At 47.8% G+C, this 9,821-nt stretch overlaps 1 pseudogene; it reads right to left on the bottom strand.

The window, feature by feature from the left end:
- Positions 1 to 2,086: 2,086 nt before the first annotated feature.
- On the bottom strand, positions 2,087 to 8,658 carry LOC128124306 (uncharacterized; annotated as a pseudogene).
- Positions 8,659 to 9,821: the final 1,163 nt, after the last annotated feature.

Genomic DNA, 9,821 nt, shown 5'->3' on the forward strand with positions numbered 1-9,821 from the left:
GGTCCTGCTTTCGTATCCATTCTGTAAGCCTATGTCTTTTTATAGGTGAATTAAGTCCATTGATATTGAGGGAAATTAATGACCAGTGATTGTTCATTCCTGTTATTTTTTGGTGGTGATGTGTGGGTACTTCTATACGTTGGGTTTTACTGCTGTGGCTTTATCTGTTGCCTGTGTTTTCGAGGGTGTATCTGACTTCCTTAGATTGGAATTTTCCTTCTAGTGCTTTCTGTAGGGCTGGGTTTGTGGATAAGTATTGTTTAAATCTGGCTTTGTCATGGAATGTCTTGTTCACTCCATCTATGGTGATTGAAAGTTTTGCTGGGTATATTAGTCTAGGTTGACATCCATGGTCTCTTAGTGTCTGCATTACATCTGTCCAGGTTCTTCTGGCTTTCAAAGTCTCCATTGAGAAATCGGGTGTTATTCTGATGGGTTTGCCTTTATATGTCACTTGGCCTTTTTCCTTTGCTGCTCTTAATATTCTTTCTTTATTCTGTACGTTTAGTTGTTTAACTATTATGTGGCGAGGGGACTTTTTTTGGGGGTCTAGTCTGTTTGGTGTTCTATAAGCTTCTTGTATCTTCATAGGCATTTCCTTCTTTAAGTTGGGAAAGTTTTCTTCTATGATCTTGTTGAATATATTTTCTGTGCCCTTGAGTTGGTATTCTTCTCCTTCTTCGACCCCTATTATTCTTAGGTTTGGTCTTTTCATGGTGTCCCAAATTTCTTGGACATTTTGGTTCATGACTTTGTTGGCTTTAGTGTTTTCTTTGACTGATGAATGTATTTCTTCTACTGTATCTTCAACGCTAGAGATCCTCTCTTCCATCTCTTGCATTCTGTTGATTATACTTGCATCTGAAGTTCCCAATCGTTTTCTCAGATTTTCTATTTCCAGCATTCCCTCTGTTTGTGTCTTCTTCATTTTTTCTATTTCCCTTTTCAGGTCTTGGACTGTTTCCTTCATTTGTTTCATTGATTTTTCTTGATTTTCTCTCAGTATTTTATTGTTTTCTTCCAGGACTTTATTGATTTCTTCTAATTTGTTTGCCCTTTCCTCTAGTTGTTTACAGCGTTCTTCACATTTTTTTTTGTCTTTTCCTCTACGCAAGCCTCTAGCTTCTTCATGATGTCATTCATAAGGCTGTTTTCTTCTGCTTCTTCCAATTTCTGATGTTCAGGTCTAGGTGTTGGAGGAGGGCTAGGGCCTGGTGATGCTGTATTGCTATTCATTTTGTTGTATATGTTTCTGCCTTGACGTCTGCCCATCTCCTTGTGGTTCGTTCTTGGCCTTATCCGAACACTAGGTTCAGACAGACCAGTGTTCCAAAAGGGAAGTCCGGAGCAAGATGGGAGCTGGGGGCCGGCCTCTAAGTCTCAGGAAGAGGCTTGGGGCTCAGGCGGATGGGCGTGGTGGCAGGGCGTGGAGACTGCAGGGTCTGCCAGGGGTCTTGGAGAAGGGGATCCTTCCCGGTGGGGCTAGCAGGGAACCTGCCCGGTGGCCAGAACCTGGGGCCGAGTTGGGCAGGTCTTCCCTGGAGTGGCTGGTGCCCAGGGATGGGGTCTGGGGCAAGGAAGGGTACTCACGAGTGTTCCAAAAGGGACGTCCGGAGCAAGATGGGAGCTGGGGGCCGGCCTCTAAGTCTCAGGAAGAGGCTTGGGCCTCAGGCAGATGGGCGTGGGGGCAGGGCGTGGAGACTGCAGGGTCTGCCAGGGGTCTTGGAGAAGGGGATCCTTCCCGGTGGGGCTAGCAGGGAACCTGCCCGGTGGCCAGAACCTGGGGCCAAGTTGGGCAGGTCTTCCCTGGAGTGGCTGGTGCCCAGGGATGGGGTCTGGGGCAAGGAAGGCTCGAGGATCTTTTTGAGGTCTGCTTCCATCTTGTTTGGGCATCCAACCCTGTATGGGCCGATGAAAGATTTAGTATCCAGAACAACATCAGTGTCTGCAACAGTTAAGGTCCAGGTAGTTGTTCCTGGTGTATGGAGGTTATTCATAGACAGTGTCCCAGTCATCCCCATTATGAAGTCCAGTGTCAGACATGCATGATTTCGAGCTTTAGAGGATATTGAGTTCGCTGAAGCTTCTATCTCAGGGTCGTAGGGTCCTCGTTGGCCTCAGCAGGTGCCGACTTGACATGAGAGGTGTGGATCCAAGCAGCAATTCTGTCGATCTTAACAGCTGTCAGGGTGTCCAGCAACATGGTGTAAGGTTGTTGCTAGAGTTTTCCTGCCTGGCCCACAGTCAGGGCAAATCTCTCTCACCCGCCAGTCCCAAGCCGCTCAAACCCGATCAAGTAAACACAGAGACTTATATTGGTTACAAACTGTATGGCCATGGCAGGCTTCTTGCTAACTGTTCTTACAGCTTAAATTAATCCATTTCTATTAATCTATACCTTGCCACGTGGCTTGTGGCTTACCGGTACTTTACATCTTCCTTGTTCTGATGGCGGCTGGCAGTGTCTCCCCTCCCAGCTTCCTGTTCTCTCAATTTTCCTCTCTGTTAGTCCCGCCTATACTTCCTGCCTGGCCACTGCCAATCAGTGATTTATTCATTGACCAATCAGCAACACATTTGACATACAGACCATCCCACAGCACCTCCCCTTTTCTTTTCTTAAAAAGGAAGGTTTTAACCTTGACACATCTCCAAAGTCAGCTTGGTATATTTGGGAATTTGGGCGTAGCTTCTCTTACTACTTCCTGCTGGAGGGGGGTGCTGTATCTTCTGGGGAAACAAAGAAAATTTTAGGATCATGGAGTAGTCCGTGAGGCTGTATCATCTGAGCCAGTTGCCTTGAAACGGTTCTGGATGTTGGATCATCTGGGCCATGGTGTCATCGGAGACCTTTCAGGTGGTCTTGGCTGGTCAAACCTGATGTGTCTTAATCTGGAACAAATCCATAGCCTCTTGCTTTCTGTGGAAACAAAAGAGACTCTTTTCCAAAGCAACATATCCTTACATCCAAATTTTGAAGTCAAAGTATCTTTAAAATATACATACTGGTTTAACTCAGCTTCCTTTACAATCAAATATCTCTCTGTAGTTAAGAATCCCAAAGACAACACAATCCAGACTCTCTGTGTAATAGTCATCTCTACGTGGCTTATTTTTTACTGTCTCTTTAAAGATTTTATTTTTTAAAACCATGTATTTGTTTCTATACTGTATATATCACCTTTTTTTTTCTCTTTTAAGCCTACGTATATTTTACACACATTTTAAACTATTACATCTGAATCTGCCTTATTGTGAATCTATTGCTTTAAGCTGCAGCAGCTGTGGCTGCTGGCTCCGCCCACCTCAGCTTCCCAACATGGCGTGGTACTTTACCACCAGCTCTGGGAGCTATCCTGGGTCTATGCTTTTATCCAAGTAGCGTGTAGCCCAGAAACCTCTTTTGTTTTGTACTAGCAAAGGCTAAATCCACAATGTAGCTTAATGTGCCACTTGCAGAGGCCTCATTCCCGCCATACTGCAGGTCGAGCGCGCACGCCAGCAACCCGCCAGTAGCTCAAACCGGCAGCTGCCGCTCATTTGAGAGAGACAATTAGGAACTGTTTTTAGCTCCGTTTTAGAATCTTTTTTTTCAGGTTTTAGGTGGAAACTCTTGCCACCACGTTGGACGCCATAAGGTCCCTTCCAGTGAGGTTCCAGAGTCTTAGTCTGATGTCTTCGGACATAGACAGAGTCTCCAATCTGGAAGGGATGAGGCACACTAGGTGGTTTGGACTGGTACACAGCTGCCAGCGGTTTCCAGACTTGGTTCTGGATGAGTTGGAGGGCCTTCAGTCATGCCTGGAGACTGAGGGATGTAGCAAAGGAATCTATGTGAGGTCCCAACAGGTCTGCTATTGGGGGAGGGCCCCCATAGAGGATTTCATAGGGAGTTAATCCAAAGAAAGCAGGGGTGTTCCAAACCCAGAACAAGGCCATGGGGAGGAGTTCGACCCAGTCTCAAGTGCCAGTCTCCATCGTTAATTTAGTGAGGGTCTCTTTGAGGGTTCTATTGGTACGTTCTACCTGTCCTGAAATTTGGGGTCTATAGGCACAATGTAATTTCCAACTCAGCCCCAAAATTCTGACCAACAACTGACTTACCTGGGAAATGAAGGCAGGGCCATTATCCGACCCTATTACCTTGGGCAGGCCAAAACGGGGAAAAATCTCTTCCAAGATCTTTTTGACCACCACTTGTGCCTCTTCTTTCTTCATAGGGAAAGCTTCTATCCACGTTAACAACGTGTCTATACAGACTAAGAGATATTTAGCTCCATATCGTCCTGGGCAGATCTCAGTGAGGTCTATCTCCCAGTTTGTTCCTGGGCAGGATCCTTGAACTCTGGCCCCTTCTGACAGTATCCGATGGCTGGCATTTACCTTGGCACAAGGAACACAGGACCCCGTAATCTGCTTGATCAGGGAGTTTAGGTTAGGTATGAAATAAAAATGTTCTTCTCTCTGTAGTAGCTCTCTGAGCTTTTTGTGTCCTAGGTGGGTCAGGCAGTGGAGGTTAGTCACTAGCATTCTAGTCATCTTTTGGGGTAGGACTGTTTTGTCCTGAAGTCTCCAAGCTCCTTCTTGTTCATCATATTGTGCCCCTATCTGCTAAATAACATCCAGATCTCTATCTGAATATTTATATCTTGGGGTTTGAGGCTGTTCTCTAGGCTCTTTTAGGGTGAGTATCTGTTCACCTAGAGTGGCGGCCTTGGCTGTTTCATTGGCCATTCTATTTCCCCCAGTACCTGGTCATCTCCTTTTTGGTATCCTGGGCAGTGTATAATGCTCAGTCTCTTGGGCAGGTAAAGGGCTTCTAAGAGATCCAGAATCTCTTGCTTGTTTTTAATGTCCTTCCCTGCAGAGGTCAGCAATCTTCTCCTGCGATATATCTCCCCATGACTGTGTGCAGTGGCAAACGCATACTGGCTGTCGGTATAAATATTAACTGCCTTACCTCTAGCTGTCTTCAGGGCCTGTGTAAGGGCCACTAGTTCAGCCTGCTGGGTCGAGGTCCCAGGAGTTAGGGCCCTTGCCCAGATCACATTGGTGCCATCCACCACTGCTGCACCTGCCCTCTGTTCTCCCTGATGTAGAAAGCTGCTCCCATCAGTGAACCAGCTGATGTCTACATTCGGAAGTGGATGATCTGTCAGATCTTCTTGAGTGTCGTGAGTTTCAGCCAACACTAGGTGACAGTTGTGCTCCACTGCAGTTTCTGCTCCTCTCTCAGGGAGCAGAGTAGCTGGGTTGAGGGAATTGACGGTCCCAAAATGGATTCGCTCAGGGTTCAGCAGCATAGCCTGGTAGTGGGTGACTCTTGCATTTGAGAGCCACCGGTCAGAGGGCTGTCGGATCACTGTCTCTATAGCATGTGGGGCCATTATTGTGAGAGGTTGTCCCAGTGTGATCTTATCAGAGTCCTTGACCAGGATTGCCACTGAGGCTCTCATGCAGAGACAAGGAGGCCATCCTGACACTATATTATCCAATTTCTTGGAAAAGTAGGCTACCAGTCTTTTCCAGGGGCCCAGTTGTTGGGTTAGGACTCCCTTTGGTATCCCTTTTCATTCATCCACATACAGGGTGAATGGCTTTTTCATGTCCAGGAGGCCCAGTGCGGGGGCTGACAATAAAGCCTTCTTGATGTTATCAAAGGCTTGCTGTTCTTTCTCGCCCCAGGTGTAGGGAGCATTGGACTTTGTGAGGGGGTATAGTGGGGCTGCCATTTCTGTGAACCTCAGTATCCAGAGGCAGCAGAAGCCTGCACTCTCTAGGAACTCTCTCAGCTTCTTAGCGCTAGAGGGTGGGATATGAGAGCCACGGCCTGTTTATGTCCCTCAGTTAGCCATCTCTGGCCCTCTTGTAGAAGATACCCCAAGTAAGTCACTTCTCACTGGCAGATTTGGGCCGTTTTGGCTGAGGCCCGATATCCCAGCTCCCCCAGTCTTTTCAACAGGGCCCTGGTACCTTGGAGGCATCCTTGTTCCATCTCAGCTGCGAGGAACAGATCATCTACATATTGGAGGAGGGTCAGATCTGGATGGTTAACTCGAAAGTCTGCCAGGTCTTGATGCAGGGCCTCATCGAACAAGGTGGGGGAATTTTTGAATCCCTGCCCCGATTATCCAGACTCTGGATCTTTCCATTCAAAGGCAAAAAGGGTCTGGCTCTGAGGGCTCAATCTCAAACAGAAAAAGGCATCTTTTAAATCAAGTACGGTGTACCAGATTGTCCTGGAGGCAGGGTGCTGAGCAAAATGTAAGGGTTAGGTACAGTGGGATGAATGTCCTCAGTCTTTTTGTTTACCCCTCTCAGGTCCTGGACCGGCCTATAGTCATTTGTGCCAGGTTTCTTGACTGGCAGCAAGGGGGTGTTCCATGCCGATTGGCAGGGCTTCAAAATGCCCAATTGTAAGAGTCTCTGGATATGAGGCCTTATACCCTCTTTCACCTCCTTGGCCATGGGATAGTGACGGATAGACATGGGGGTGGCGGTAGGCTTTAAAGTTATCACCAGCGGTTGCTGCTGGGTGGCCAGTCCCATGCCTGCTATTTCTGCCCATGCCAAGGGGTAGTTGGTGAGCCATTTGGGGTCTATTCGGAGAGGTTTTGGAGGAGTTTTGTGTAGCCGGTGTTCATCCTCCAGTCTCAGGGTCAGTACCTGGAGAGGCTTTATAACAGAGACTCCCTTTTCTTGGAAGTGAATTTGGGCTCCTACCTTGGAGAGGAGATCTCTTCCCAGTAATGGGTATGGACTGTTGGTACCAGCAAGAATGAATGAGTGACTTTCCCCGTGGATAATTGGACCTCTCTTTCTGAAGTCCATTTATATAGTCTTCCCCCCGTAGCCCCCTGGACCCATGATGTTTTGGAGCTCAGAGGCCCCTTGGTCTGGGTGAGGACCAAATGTTGGGCCCCTGTGTCAACCAGAAATGTCACCGGTTGGAATCCCCCTTTAAGAGTTACCCTGGGCTCAGGGAGAGGCTCCTGGCCCTGACTCACCTAATCTTTTTCCAAGGACAGTACCGGGACAGGCTTACACGTTTTTGTCTTCTGGATACGGACTGGACAATCTTTGGCCCAGTGTCCCTTTTCTTTGCAATAAGCACATTGATCCTGTTCCAGCAGCGGCCTCCTCCTGTTTCCCAGGTTTTTATTCTGTCTAGGCTTATTCTGCTCTGTTCCTGAGACTACAGGATCTAGATAATTCTTTATTTCTCTTTTTATCTCTTAAGTCCTCTCTCTGTTCCTGTTCTCTGCGTAATCTTTCCTCTTTTTCTTCCGGCATTTCTCTTTTGCTAAAAATCTTTTCAGCTTCTCTTACTAGGTCTGGCAAAGTATACTCCTGGAGCCCTTCCAGCCACTGCAGCTTAGTACGGATGTCGGGGACCAATTGTCCAATGAAGGACATTTTGACCTCAGCCTGTCTGTTGGGCGCCTGGGGGTCAAAGGGAGTATACATGTGGTATCCTTCCATTAATCTTTCTAGAAACCCTGCCGGAGTTTCCTCTGACCCTTGAACTATAGCCCGTACCTTTGCCAAATTTGTGGGGCATCTACCTGCCCCTTTGAGACCTGTCATGAGAATCTGGCGATAAAGACAGAGTCATTCCCTACCTTGAGGGGTGTTGAAGTCCCAGTCGGGGCGGGTCAAGGGGAAGGCTTTCTCAATTTCATTTGGCAGTTGAGTGGGCCTGCCATCATCCCACGGCACATTCTTACGAGCCTCCAAGATAACATGCTGTCTCTCTTCAGTTGTGAGGAGGGCCTGTAATAATTGGTTACAATCCTCCCATGTGGGGACATGGGTGAGGAGAATGGACTCTATTAGCCTGGTTAATGCTTGGGCGTTTTGGGAGAAGGACGGATTATGAGTTTTCCAGTTATAGAGTTCCGAAGCAGAGAATGGCCAGTATTGCATTTGGCCGCCCACTGAGCCAAGGGGAAAAACCTGTGACATCCCAGTGTCTCCTCCCTCCCCGGCCCTATCATGGCGGGAGTGGAGATGGCTGCTTGGGGGAGGGAAGGGGCTGGGAGAGTTCTCCTCCAGAGCCATTTTGAGTTCTCCTTCCCTGTGCCAGTGGACTGGCATAAGGGAGGGTGATTCCATCATGAGTAGATCTCCCTGGTCCTCTGGAAGAATCAGGGGTTTCTTTTCTTTAGATTCTTTATGCTGGATTTCCTTAAGGGGGTAAAAGGAGAAAGTAGGAGAGTTTGGAAATGGTTGAGGGGCAGACGGGGCTGGTAGAACAAGGGGAGCTTGGGGAGCTTGGGGTAAGGGTATAAGGGGAGTTTGAGAAGGGAGAGGTGGGGGTCTGGGTCCCAGCGTTGCTGGGGCAGGCGAAGCAGTGAGAAACAACTTCAGCCAGGCAGGTGGGTCTCTGGCGAAACTCTCCCAGACTGAAATGTAAGGCACTTAATCTGGGTGCCCGTGTGGTCCTTGGTCAAAGATTCGAGCCTTCATCTGTGAAATAATATCAACGTTAAAAGTCCCATCCCCCGGCCAGCCAAACCCAAATGTCAGCCATTCTGAGGAGCAGAAGGTGATCCATTTCTTTTTCTTGACACCCAGAGAGGCATTGTGAGCCCAGGCGAGAACATCTCTCCAGTTATCTAAAGTCAGACTTAGAGGAGTTGTTAGTTGTTGCTCCATATGGAGAGAGAGAGGTAGAGGCAAAAGAGAGACTCAAAAAAAAAAAAAAACAAAAACAAAAACAAAAACAAAGAGGACAAAGACAGACACAGTCTGCACGGTGGTTGATTCAGCCACAGAACCAAAAGCACAGATTCAGATGGGAGTGGCCACGAACAGCCTGCATCCTCGCTCCCCCCCCCCCCCCGGGAAGGAGAGACACTATGTCTACCTCCTTCCTCCAGACCACTCTGGAGGAAACCTCCAGAGGGGGACCCAGGGACATCTGAGCATGTCTGCTCCCCACACAGGTCCCAGATACAGGTCCTGCGCTCACCTCATGCACAGGCACAGAGTACAGATGCCAAATCAACCAGACAAAGGACAAGGACACAATAACATAAAACATAGATTGAGGTGATTTTTACCTCCAACTGGCAGAGTGGGGGTCCAGGGGCACCCAAAAAATCTCAGTGGGACCTCCAAATGATAGACCCCAGACCCAGAGTACTACCTTCTTGAGGGGGTGCCCCAAGAACCCAGACTCCAGTCCAGTTGATGCAACAGCAAGAGGTGTTTATTGAAGAAGCAACTGTACAGATGGGCAAACTCTTGTCCTGAGAGCAAGAGTCGCAACTTACTGCAGCCATATGGGGGTTTTTAAAGGAAAAACCCACAAAAGCCATAAGATTACAATTCCCATACAATTTCGTTTCACAAGATTATGGTCTGATCACAGAATGTGTACAGTCATGACCACATGTACATTCTTCCTGAAACCTCAAGGGGGGTATCTGGGTGGGAGTGGAGTTTACACAAAGGTCACAATGGTCCTTCCTGGAACACTTGCAACTATCCCAGTCACAGTTGAGCACATCTCTTAACAGAAATCTTTTTACATTATTACATTGTTGCAGGGGTTGCCCACCCTCCAGGAAGCATCATGTAATGGCACACAGGTAAAGCCACTGAACACATGGTGACAGATAGATTAAAAGAAATGGTCTGAGTTTAAGTGTAAGAGCTTGTCAGTAGTCAGCCTGAGCTAATGGCCAAGCAGTTTTAATGAATATAAGCCTCTGTGTGTTTACTTGGATCTGAGTGGCTGCAGAGTGAGTGGCACACAGGAAAACTTCCAACTACACACCGTGTCCCTAGAAATTAGTTACTTTAATTAAAAGCCC

The sequence above is a fragment of the Peromyscus californicus genome, unplaced genomic scaffold (assembly GCF_007827085.1).
Source record: "Peromyscus californicus insignis strain IS unplaced genomic scaffold, ASM782708v3 Scaffold_4__1_contigs__length_199733344, whole genome shotgun sequence".
In the NCBI taxonomy this organism is placed as follows: Eukaryota; Metazoa; Chordata; class Mammalia; order Rodentia; family Cricetidae; genus Peromyscus; species Peromyscus californicus.